Source organism: Panthera pardus, unplaced genomic scaffold (assembly GCF_024362965.1).
Source record: "Panthera pardus isolate Hobbes unplaced genomic scaffold, ASM2436296v1 HiC_scaffold_24, whole genome shotgun sequence".
NCBI lineage: Eukaryota > Metazoa > Chordata > Mammalia > Carnivora > Felidae > Panthera > Panthera pardus.
Window position 1 is genome coordinate 44032356 of NW_026526810.1, and position 11385 is coordinate 44043740.

An 11385-nucleotide genomic window follows, 5' to 3' on the forward strand; every position below is an offset into this window, starting at 1 on the left:
ATGCTCCCACACAGATCTATGTAGGACCCTAACACCACTATGGTTTTAAAAGTTGCTCCTCCACTCCCATGCCAAATTTCAAGTTTTTCTGTTGTATACCTCAGCTCAAACTCAGCCCTCCATCTTTATTTATTATTTATTTATTGGTCTCCCTTAGAGTGCAAGCTGATAAAGGGCAGAGAGAGTATCTTGTTCTTGGCAGTAACCCATCTCCAGAGTACACACACATGCTCCTGGCAAACTGCTTTAGCACATTGTAAGCCCTTCAAAAAATACTTGTTTGCATATCTTTTTAAAGTTAAGTGTTCCTCTGGGGCGCCTGGGTGGCTCAGTCCACTAAGCATCATACTCTTGATTTTGGCTCAGGTCATGATCTTATGGTTTATGAGTTTGAGCCCCGCATCAGGCTCTGTGATAACTATGTGGAGCCTGCTTAGGATTCTCTCATTCCCTCTCTCTCTCTGTTCCTCCCCTGCTCACTCTGTCTTAAAATCAAATTAAATTAAATTAAATTAAATTAAATTAAATTAAATTAAATTAAATTAAAATGAAAAACTTAAAGTTAAGTATTCCTCCGCAGAAAAAGGGGAGCCCTCTTGCACTACTGGTGGGAATGCAAACTGGTGCAGCCACTCTGTAAAACAGTATGGAGGTCAAAAAGTTAAAAAAAAGAACTACCCTATCATCCAGCAACTGTGCTAGGTAATTACCCAAAGGATACAAAATACAGATTCAAAGGGGTACATGCACCCCAATGTTTATAGCAGCATTATCAATAGCCAAACTATGGAGAGAGCCCAAAATGTCAAATGATGGATAAAGAAGATGTGGTGTATATATGTATGTATATACAATGGAATATTACTCGGCATCAAAAGAAAGAAATCTTGCCATTTGCAACGATGTGCATGAAGTTACAGTGTATTATGCTAAGCGAAATAAGTCAAAGACAGGCAAACACCATAGGATTCCACTCGTATGTGGAATTTAAGAAACCAAACAGATGAATATATGGGACAGGGTAGAGGGGAGGGAAACAAACCATAAAAGACTCTTCAAGATAGAGAACAAACTGAGGGTTGATAGAGTGAAGGGGCTCAGGGATGGGCTAGACGGTGATGGGTATTAAGGAGGGCACTTGTTATGATGAGCAGTGGGTGTTGTATGTAAGTGATGTATCAGTGAATTCTACTCCTGAAACCAAAATTGCACTGTATATTAACTAACTAGAATTTAGGTAAAAATCTGAAAATAAAGTGTTCCTCTCTTTGCATTCATAACACAGCAGATTATTTTGTGCTCAATGCCTTGTTACCTCCAAGCCCAGAACATCAAAAGTGGCCAGTAAAAAATCTTAGAAAGATGTATTTTCAGAACCAGAGACAACCATGCCTTAAATACTATCGTAAAGATGACATCAAACCTGAGACCACAGAGCCCACAAGTATCTTCAGAGACTGAAGGGAACATCACAGGAGGACCCCACAAGTTTGCAGAGAATTCTGCAAGTCATAAGATGTTTGAGACAGGAAGGGCCTTAGGGGTCATATTACCCAACCTCTTTAAGAAACAGGACAAGAAAGGAGAATATGACTTGCTGAAGGTAATCCAGTTGTTCTGGCTGAGAAGGACCTGGAGCCCCCAGCCTCTCTCCACTCAATTCTGTTCTACATGCATTGCCTGGGGAGGTCAAACCACTCTTGGTGGTATCTGGTAAAGCCCTTTCATCCTCTTCTGGACCAATGGGAAGCCATCTGTAAATCTGGCATACTTTACCCAGCATTCCTAGGTGATGACAGGGACAGTGACTTCAGTGAATGGTCTCTGAGCACTCCCTCAGCATCCCCATATCCTGTCCTCTCCACAATCAATCCTTTCTAACCTTTCATTTATCACGCCAGAACTTGAGAGTGAAGTCAGAAGGGGAGAAGGCCACCAGGACTGTGTGTTCTCCACACCTCTCCTCCTGCACATAATCTCTGGATAATGATTCCTTTTGCCAAAAGCCCAGCTCCCGAAATAGTGCGGTGCATTGGCCGATATCCAGGAGTTAATAGGGATGGCAGCATTGTGTCTTATGACCTGTTTTAACTGAGCTAATTTAGAATTTGCCTGACCAAGAGTACCATAAAATGTACTCCTCAAGATGAGATTGTTAATTACCACAGGATGACTCGCCTGTTTTGGTGGCTGGGGAGAGCTGGAGGGGAAAGGCTGGTTTCCAGAAATAATCCTTCCCTCCTCAACAAATAGGAATTAAATGTGGGAAAGGGCAAAGGGGATAGACAGAGAGATTCACCCACAGGAACTAAATAGGGTTATAATTAGTTTGTGTGTTTGCAGGTGTCATCTTTCACCCTCCGCTGTGGAGGAGACTGCGGGTAAGCTCAGAATCTTCTGTGTCTCTGGGAGAAGGGCACTGAAATACTTGGGGCGTTAGAGAAAGAGCTGGAAGCAAGATGACTGCTAGGAGCAAGGCAAGCAAAGTCTCTGTGGTGCAGAGAGACACCGGATGCAATGACCCCCGAATATAACACCGTTTACTGACAGCAGCTCCCTGCAGCTATTACAGGGCTGCCGGAGCGTCCTAATTAGTGAGGGTTGTCAGCACTCCCATTATAATCCCCAGTTGAGTGAGCTAAGTGTTTGTCACAGCCACTTCAAGTCACAGCCTCTGAAACATAGCCTTGAGTGGCCAGTCTCAATTTGTTTTTACCCCATGACTTATTCTAACCACCTCCATGCTTCATATGCATTTCAAATGTATATTTAAGCAGAGCCGTCTCATATAAATGGGATTTGATTCCCACAGCTGTCTCATTGCTGAGATGTCTATCATTTTACAAAAATGTCCTCTCAAAGCAACTCTTTCCAAACGTTTCTAAGATATGAGCTATACATTTTATAGCATTTTCTTCCACTTTGCTCACTGTTTCCTCTCAGGCTGGCTCCATACACTGGGTCTTGACCTCACCACAATGGTTCTGAGTAAACAGGAATTTGTTCCTGCTCCTGGATGTATTAGACTGTAGTCTTGTGTATTAGTCAATCAGAAGATTTTGTTCTGTGAATTCATCCTAAGTATGCTCTCCTTAATATTTGTTAATTCATGAAACCCATATGGAATGTGAACTGTGTTAGATATTTAATCTTATTGTTATGCCATAAACCTTTACATGACATGATCTGCCTTAATGTATAGACCAGCCTTATTAAAAGTAATGGGTGTCTTGCATTCTGAATCAAGAGAGCATTTTGAAGAGCAGGAATAAAACTCAAATGAGATGATATATGTGTAAAAACACGATTCATATGGATGCAATCTTGTGAGCACTGCCTCCTTTCTCAGCGAGCCTCTTCTCCACAGCCACAATTCTCAGGAGAGTTCTAGGGTGAAGGGTGAGGAGGGGGAAGCCTTATTTTCTTGAAGTTCCAGACAATACCCTAGGTAAGCATATCAAATGTCAGGCTTCCCTTAGGCAGTATGGAGCTGACCTAGCTTAAGTCTGACACCAAAACCAGTGGCTTTTTAAACAAGAGAAGTCCAAAAGGTACTAAGAAAACAGAGCCCACATAAATACTTTAGAGATCGATGTGAAATAAATATTAAAAGTGCTTGATGTGAATTTATCTATTAAACAATGCAGGATCATTAACAATAGTCAAATCGAGTATCATTTCAATTCACAAAGCCAAAATCCAACATTTTGAGAAATTTAATAACATTTTTAAACGTTGTATTATGGAGGTTTTCGAACATATACAAAAGCAGAGAAAGTAGTTTAATGAACCCCATGTATCAAACACCTAGCTGCAACACTATCAACTCCGGGAAAATCTTATTTCACCCCTATTCATCATCACCACCACTACCCACCCATCCCCAGATAATGTTAGAATTAAATTCAGATATTTCAAGAAATTTAAACAGGCATTTCATCTGCCTTAGAAAATCTACTTGGGGATAGTGTACCAGCTCCTGTTAGTGCTTTGGGCCTATCCCTGCTATATTCACACCCCTACATTCCTCAAGGCCTCAAAACTATCCACAGCCACCAGAGATGTCTTTGCAGAGGTGCCTTTAAGCACACTATGAACTTCATCAGTAGCCCAAAATGCCAGTGAGTGACTGGGCACTACAAGGAAGAACAATTACCAGACAATCTTACAACCTCAGAGGCAGCACTACCTACTCAAGGCCTGAGAATGGCCTGCATAAGCCAGCATGAAACAGCATTTCCCAGTCACTAAGGCCACAATGCCAAGTGCTCTACTCTCAAAGAACTGAAAACAAGAAAGCATCATCCTTCCCATAGAAAACGTCATTTTCCTGGGACGCCTGGGTGGCTCAGTCAGTTAAGCGTCTGACTTTAGCCCAGGTCAGGATCTCACAGTTGATGAGTTAGAGCCCCGCATCAGGCTCTGTGCTGACAGCTTGGAGCTTGGAGCCTGCTTTGGATTCTATGTCTCCCTCTCTCTCTCTCTGCCCCTCCCCAGCTCATGCTTGCACTCTGTCTCTGTCAAAAATAAATAAACTTTAAAAAAAAAGAGAGAACGTCATTTTCCTTAAAAACAAAAACAAAAATAAATATACACATGTAAACAAGTAGAGTCTTCATTCTACAGAAATGTATATGAAAAGTGCTATTATTGAAATGAACACCAAAAAAAATTAATAGAGCTTGTAATGAGATACGGAAAGCTGGAGACTTACATGTCCTCATCACTATTTATATATTTGAGACTATTCTTTCTGGAATCACAATAGGAAAACATTTAAGGAGAAAAAAAAACACATCTGCACCCCCTAGAAAGCTACTTAACTTATTCCTCAGGATGTGTAGGAGCTTGAGGGTGTTGACAAATGTGCAAAATAAATATGTAAGGTGGTAATGACCAGTCAGCATTTTAAGGGTCTGAAAATATTTTTTAAATCAATAAGCCCCAATCTTGGCACATTAGCAGCTACTGGTATACTAAAATGATCTACCTGGAAGGCATGGGAAAGTCAGACATTGTCCAAAGAGAAGCAAACAAGTTTGATTAATGAATGAGTTTGTACTAAACTTCTAATTTTGCCCATCAAAGCAATGGTGAATCGAGCCATTAATGAGCAAATATATGTTTTTAGATGACATTCTAGAAATACACATCAGAGAGAAGGTGCATCCACAGAATAGCTAACTTGGAAAGATTGGACAAATTTAGTAGGAAAAAGGCAAGAAGAACTTCTTAATCAGACTTTGTCAATCATCACCCAAACCACAAGGAGAATGGCAATACCATAACCAGGCCTTGTCAGCAAGGAAAGCAGAGGTGAAGGAGCCCCAAGAGTTAAAACCTTGTTTACTATGTCTAGAGGTAGTGCAATCTATATACCAATCACTGAAGTCATTTAAAGCTTGCCTGTTGCTGACAAATGTAGATGGACAGATATGTAAAGATGATGCGTCATGAACTACAGCTGATGAATTTCCTGCAGAAGCCCCTGTACTCACATCAGAAGTGTCAAGAGGTGACAGAGCTACATCACACTGAGTCTGGCAGTTTAATTTGGTGTCGGCTATTAGTGTTGACTCTCAGCGCTATTGCCATTCAGTGTTTCGCTGGCAAGGTGACACAGCCTCAGAGATTGCTAAATTTCTTTGTTGAGTGAAAGAGAGGTTGCCTGGTTTGCACAGTAATCCCTTGCTGAACAATAGGGACTGCAGAGGGGCAGGGAGAGGAAACAGGGAGAAAAGGAATTTATTTCACAGAGCATGCCTTAAACTTCCCTTGCACAATTTCAGGTAAGAGTTTGATGGTTTTGTTGGGTAAAAAAACAAATGTCTGGAGCAAGGATGATTTGTGTTGATGGTCTGGCTGACTTAGAAGCTACTGAATGCACTGGCATGATGGAAGTACTCTCCTTACACTGGTCCCAGTCAAACCACCACATTTGCTCAGGAAGGAGGACTTCATGAGCTGCTCTGACCTCTGAGTGTCACCCATCGAATCCAGTAATCTTCCTGTTCTCCTGGCCCCACCCCTGTGGGAGAGGCAGGCTTTGGCAGTGTACCCAAGGACACTTCAACCTTCCTCGGTTGCCCTTTCTCCAGAAAAAAGAGAAATACTACCTGTATCCTACCTCCCTCCCCACTCCATGCCACTGCTGGCAGGGTAAGAAGGTATGGAGTACAGGCCAGGGAAGCCCTTGAAAGTCCACACTGCTTAAGGGAAGCCTGACATTGACTGAAGGGAATTTGGTCAAAGGCTAATAACAGATAGCTCCTCCTCCACTCTTCCCAGAACAGCACTACCACACAACATGGAGGCCACAGGAAGGTGATGAGGATTACCAGCTCCTAGGATATACCCTTCCAGAACTGTCTGTGGGACTAGGGCAGCAGGGTCAGGGTCAGGGGGACGGTTGGAAGAAACATGGAGAGGAACTTATAGTCATTAATAGTAAAAATAATCTCTGTAGCAACAAGAAAAGCATGACTCAAAGTTTAAGCAACTTGTCCAAGGTAGCAATTAGAATTAGAGTAGGCCAGGTGCCTGGGTGCCTCAGACAGTTGAGCAGCTGAGCATCCAACTTCAGCTCTGGTCATGATCTCACGGTTCGGTTCGTAAGTTCAAGCCCTGCATTGGGCTCTCTGCTATCAGTGTAGAGCCCATTTTGAATCTTCTGTCTCCCTCTCTGCCCCTTCCCTGCTTGCTCGTATGTGTACTCTCTCTCTCTCTCAAAAATAAACATTTTTAAAAAAGAAAAATGAGAGTAAGGAAAAGAAAAAGCACTGTAGGAGCTCTATCTTATAAGAACTAGAACAGATTGCAATGTTTCCTAGCACCTGCACTACCACACTGGCCAAGAGCCTGCTCACAGTACTCTGCTCCTTACATTTTCATGGAATTTTATACTTGTCTGTAGCTTTTACACCCATTATCTCATTTGAGTCTCATTTATTGCCTGAAGCCACTCCCAGAAGCCACACTCTGGTTCTGAGCTCTTCCAATATTGCAACTTCCACCCACATGCTTCTCTTTTATAGAAGAAAGCTGCATATTCCAGGACAATTTCACCCAGTGCCAGAGAGCTGACCAATCAGAAACTATCACAATAGCATAACTCAGACAATCTATGGTGAAAAAGGTAAATTTCTAAGAGGAAAATACATAGGTTAGTCCAAGGAAGTCTGTACAAACAAGGAATGTCTGAGATAACTAAAACATTAAAAAAAATTTTATTTTATTTTGGGGAGCACACACGTGGGAAGGGGTGCAGAGAGAGGGAGAAAGAGGATCCTAAGTGGACTTTGTGCTGACAGGCTGACAGCAACAAGCCCGATATGGGGCTCAAACTCATGAAACGAGATCATGTCCAGAGCTGAATTTGGAAGCTCAACTGAATGAGCCACCCAGGTGCCCTGATAACTAAAATATTTTAAAAGAACATCCTCGGAGCGCTTGGGTAGCTCAGTCAGTTAAGCCTCCGACTCTTGATTTTGGCTCAGGTCATGATCTCACTGTTTGTGAGATGGAGCCCCACATCAGGCTCTCTGCTGTCAATGTGGAGCCTGCTTAGGATTCTGTCTCCCTCTCTCTCTGCCCCTCCCCTGCTTATGCGTGCTCGCTCGCTCTCGCTCTCTCTCAAAATAAATAAACATTTCTTAAAAAAAAAAAAAAAAAAAAAAAGAACACCCTCAATTCAATCTCCAATCTAAAAGTCCTTGGAGATAAAAATTCACAATGATAGTATTCTTACGGGATTTTTTTTTTCCCTGTGAACATTTCTCCAGTGGAAGGATCCTGTGTATTTGATTTCTGCTTTCTGAAAACATCTCCCTTCTATAGGCATCTTTGTAAAAGTTTCAGAAAGATCCTGTAAGGGATATCAGGCTATATAGCTGGACGTAATGTACAGAGCAAAGACAGTGAGAGTCCCCACTCCACACTGGTCACCCACCTGTAATATCGCGTCCATCTGCAGAAGAGGCACTTCGTGAGGGGTATTGGCCAGTGGAACGCGTCCACAGGAAAGTAGCTGGGGCGCTATGGAGTCGACATTACAGTGCGTGGTTGAAGCGCCTTGGCCGGAGAAGATAGGAATAAGTACAGTCTAAGTCTTCAATCAGTTGGAGAGTTGTCAGGTGAAAACTAAGAGATGTTTATAAAAACGGGCTTTTCCTGCACTACCCACAGAGGGGGTCCACATGGCATTGTTCTGGTTTTCTGCGGTAACTTAAAAGGAAACTTGCACGATGTCCAGAGCCCTTGATGCAAATAAAGGAGAATATCCTCTAATTCCTTGCAGAGGAACCCACTTAGGTGGCACCATCCTTGATTTCCCAATGGACCATCCATTTGCAAAAGGAAAAATGATGGCACTACCGCATAAATCTGAAGAGAAGCTGAAAGAAGCCTCGGCTGACAGCTTGTGGCATTTTTGCCACTGAAAACCTGGCTGGTGTCACTGTTGTATCCTCCAGAAATACTGGCCTGTGGGCTGCGCTGAAATGAAGTTTGCTACTGCCACTGGAGCCACTCCGGTTGTCTGCGCTGTTCAGCCCCGGAAGTCTCATTAACTGGATCCAGGCAGCCTCCGGGAAGCCAAGACTTCCACTGGTTACTGATCTCAGGGCTGACCACCAGCCTCCCGTCTAATGTTAACCCCCCTACACGGCCGGCCGTGTAACACAAACTCTCTTCTGTGCCCCCGCGGGCAGTGCCACCCTAGGCCACAACAAGGACGCTCCTTCAGCGTGTCTGAGGTGGTGGTTCTCCGCGGGAAGTTCTGCGCATGCGTGGGACCACCCTCTGAACTCCCGCGGAAAGTCACACGTGATCTCTTTTGTAGGGAGATCCTGAAGAGATTAAAAAGGAAGAAAGAGCAAGCCCCTCCTGAGAAGACTGTGCCAAGGTGGAATTTCAGGGAAAATGAACTGCTTCACCTCCAGAATTTACTGCTACTCGACCCTCAGTCTCAGACTGGTCTGAAGGCGGGCAGGTTCCTTCCTGAGGACTGGAGCGCTCAGCCTGCTTCTGAGGGACTGGTCCGCAGCTCCCGCCTCACAGGCCACTGCACCGGTAGGAACAACCACTGAGTGAGTGATCTTAAACTGTTCTTCCACAGACTCTTAAGCAGAAAATGGAAATGAGATCGATGGAAAATAAACAGTTTCTTAAAACAAAAACAAACAAAAAAACCCGCCAGAGTAAAGCGCAAACAGCGAAAGTTTCAGAAGGGAAAATATGAAGTAAGAAAGACCTAACTAGTGGCTAGACTGAATTGAAATGAGCCGACTCAGGAGGCCATGAGTTGCCTCCACAGGGAGGCTAAGTGCTTTGGGGAATGTCGTAGACGGATCTGTTCATCCCATAAGGAGTTGGAGTAGTTATTGCTCAGGTCCCTTCCCAATCTAGGTGCCCTGGAATCTTCTCAGTTAGGCCATAAAGTATTATAGAAGAATGAAGGAACTCAGACATTACGTGTCCTGACCAAGGGTGAGGAATAAACCGTTGTACTCTATGAGGTAGGAAAGGTCGAGATAAGGAAAATGACTCAGTGGGCCCCTCCTAGCTTCTCCAAGCCTCCAGGTTTTCTCCCTATTGTTTCAGAGAGGTGTCAAGGGAAGACACTGCTGGTGAGGAAGGTCCACCTTCTTCCAAATCTGACTGGATTCAACTGGTTAGTTTTTTCTCAAATGAAGAAACAATATCTACCTTTTAGGGAGGTTGAAAGTTTGAGGGTCTGGAATATACAGAATATAGCAGCCCTTTCTGTCCTGTTTCCTCTGCTGTTTAGAAAGGGTTCTCACAGACCACCTGATCAAACCTCTTCATTTTTTTTAGGCGAGGAAACTAAGAGCCAGAAAGGTCAACTGTGACTAGCAGAGCTGGGCCTTGAGCATCGGTCTCCTGGTGTTTTATCCAGTAGTCTTTCTTCCACCAAAGACCATTTTTATTCACTGGGGATACAAATACCAATTTCTCCAACAAATCAATGGCATGGAAAGTGAATAGATTAAAAGAGATATAAAAGAATCAGCTAAATGCACTGGTTGGAACTTGTTTAAATTGTGATTCAAAAAAACCAATTGGAAAAATATATTTTGGAGACAGCAAAACTGAGTATGAACTAGGTTGCAGATAGGATTATTTACTGAAATTTGTATTCAATGTGATAATGGTATCAGGCATATATAACTTTTTCAGTGTGAATGCATATTAAAGTATTAACAACTTTTAAAATATGATGCATGGGATTTGCTTTCAAATACCACAGAAAAATGGTGGGAGGTAGTAATGGATGAATTGAGATTGGTAAATGTTGGTAATTGTTGAAGCTGGGTAATGAGTACATGGGGGTTTATTAAACTATTCTCTCTACTTTTGCGTATACTTGAAAATGTACATTTTTGAAATGTTTAAAAAGAAAAAAATATTAATCCAGACTTAAAGCTGAGAAGTTGAAACCACAACCTCTCTCCTGTCTCCAGTAGAGCAATAATGGGGGTGGGAGTGGGAAAGGTTGCCAAGGCCTAGATCACTGCTGCTCTCCTGAGTCTTTCACTCAGCACCCCCTACCTTCTCACTGAAGATGCTGGGGACGGGTGCAGGAAATCACACTGTGCTTTATATACATTTATCCCTCACACTCATCTGATGCACAATACCATGGTAAATACCAGATATGGTGTTAGCATTCATCAGTAGTTTATGTCACCAATTCTCACCCTCCCTTTGTGGTGTATCTTTTTCTACACACACACACACACACGCACACACTAGGAACCATCAACAGTACAGGAACCCATTTTGTTTGTGTATTAATCACAAGGAGGAAGACCTACATACCATTGGATCCAAATGGAAACTTACCTGTAATATGGAATCAGAGTGTGGTTTGGCTTTGGACTACAATCCCTTCCCCTGTTAATTCTCTCAAGAGATTTGAGTAATTTGGGCTTTCATAATTAAAGAAGTTATGTCTTTGTGGGAACATATTGAAACACCTTTCGACTTGAATATATTTACCACTGGAATCTTGATCTAATAGCTTATAATAGTGACTCCAAGGGCATTTACAGGTCTCTATCCAGTGACTTTATGAAAGGGGTTAGAGATGGAGAAGGGCAAAAGAGAAACACACACACACACACACACACACACACACACACATACACATACACATAGCCTTGGGAAATTTCTTAAAATGATCAGGACTATTTACCTTCAACCAAAAAGAAACTTACCTTGATCCTAACACATTTGCTCCCTTCCAGGTACTAACCATCCCCATCTCTTTTTACTGCTGTCATCTAGTCCATCAATGATGCTGTCAGCCATCACAGAGATCACTTTGATAAGTCAGAAATTTGTCAAATATTATTGTGGCCAATA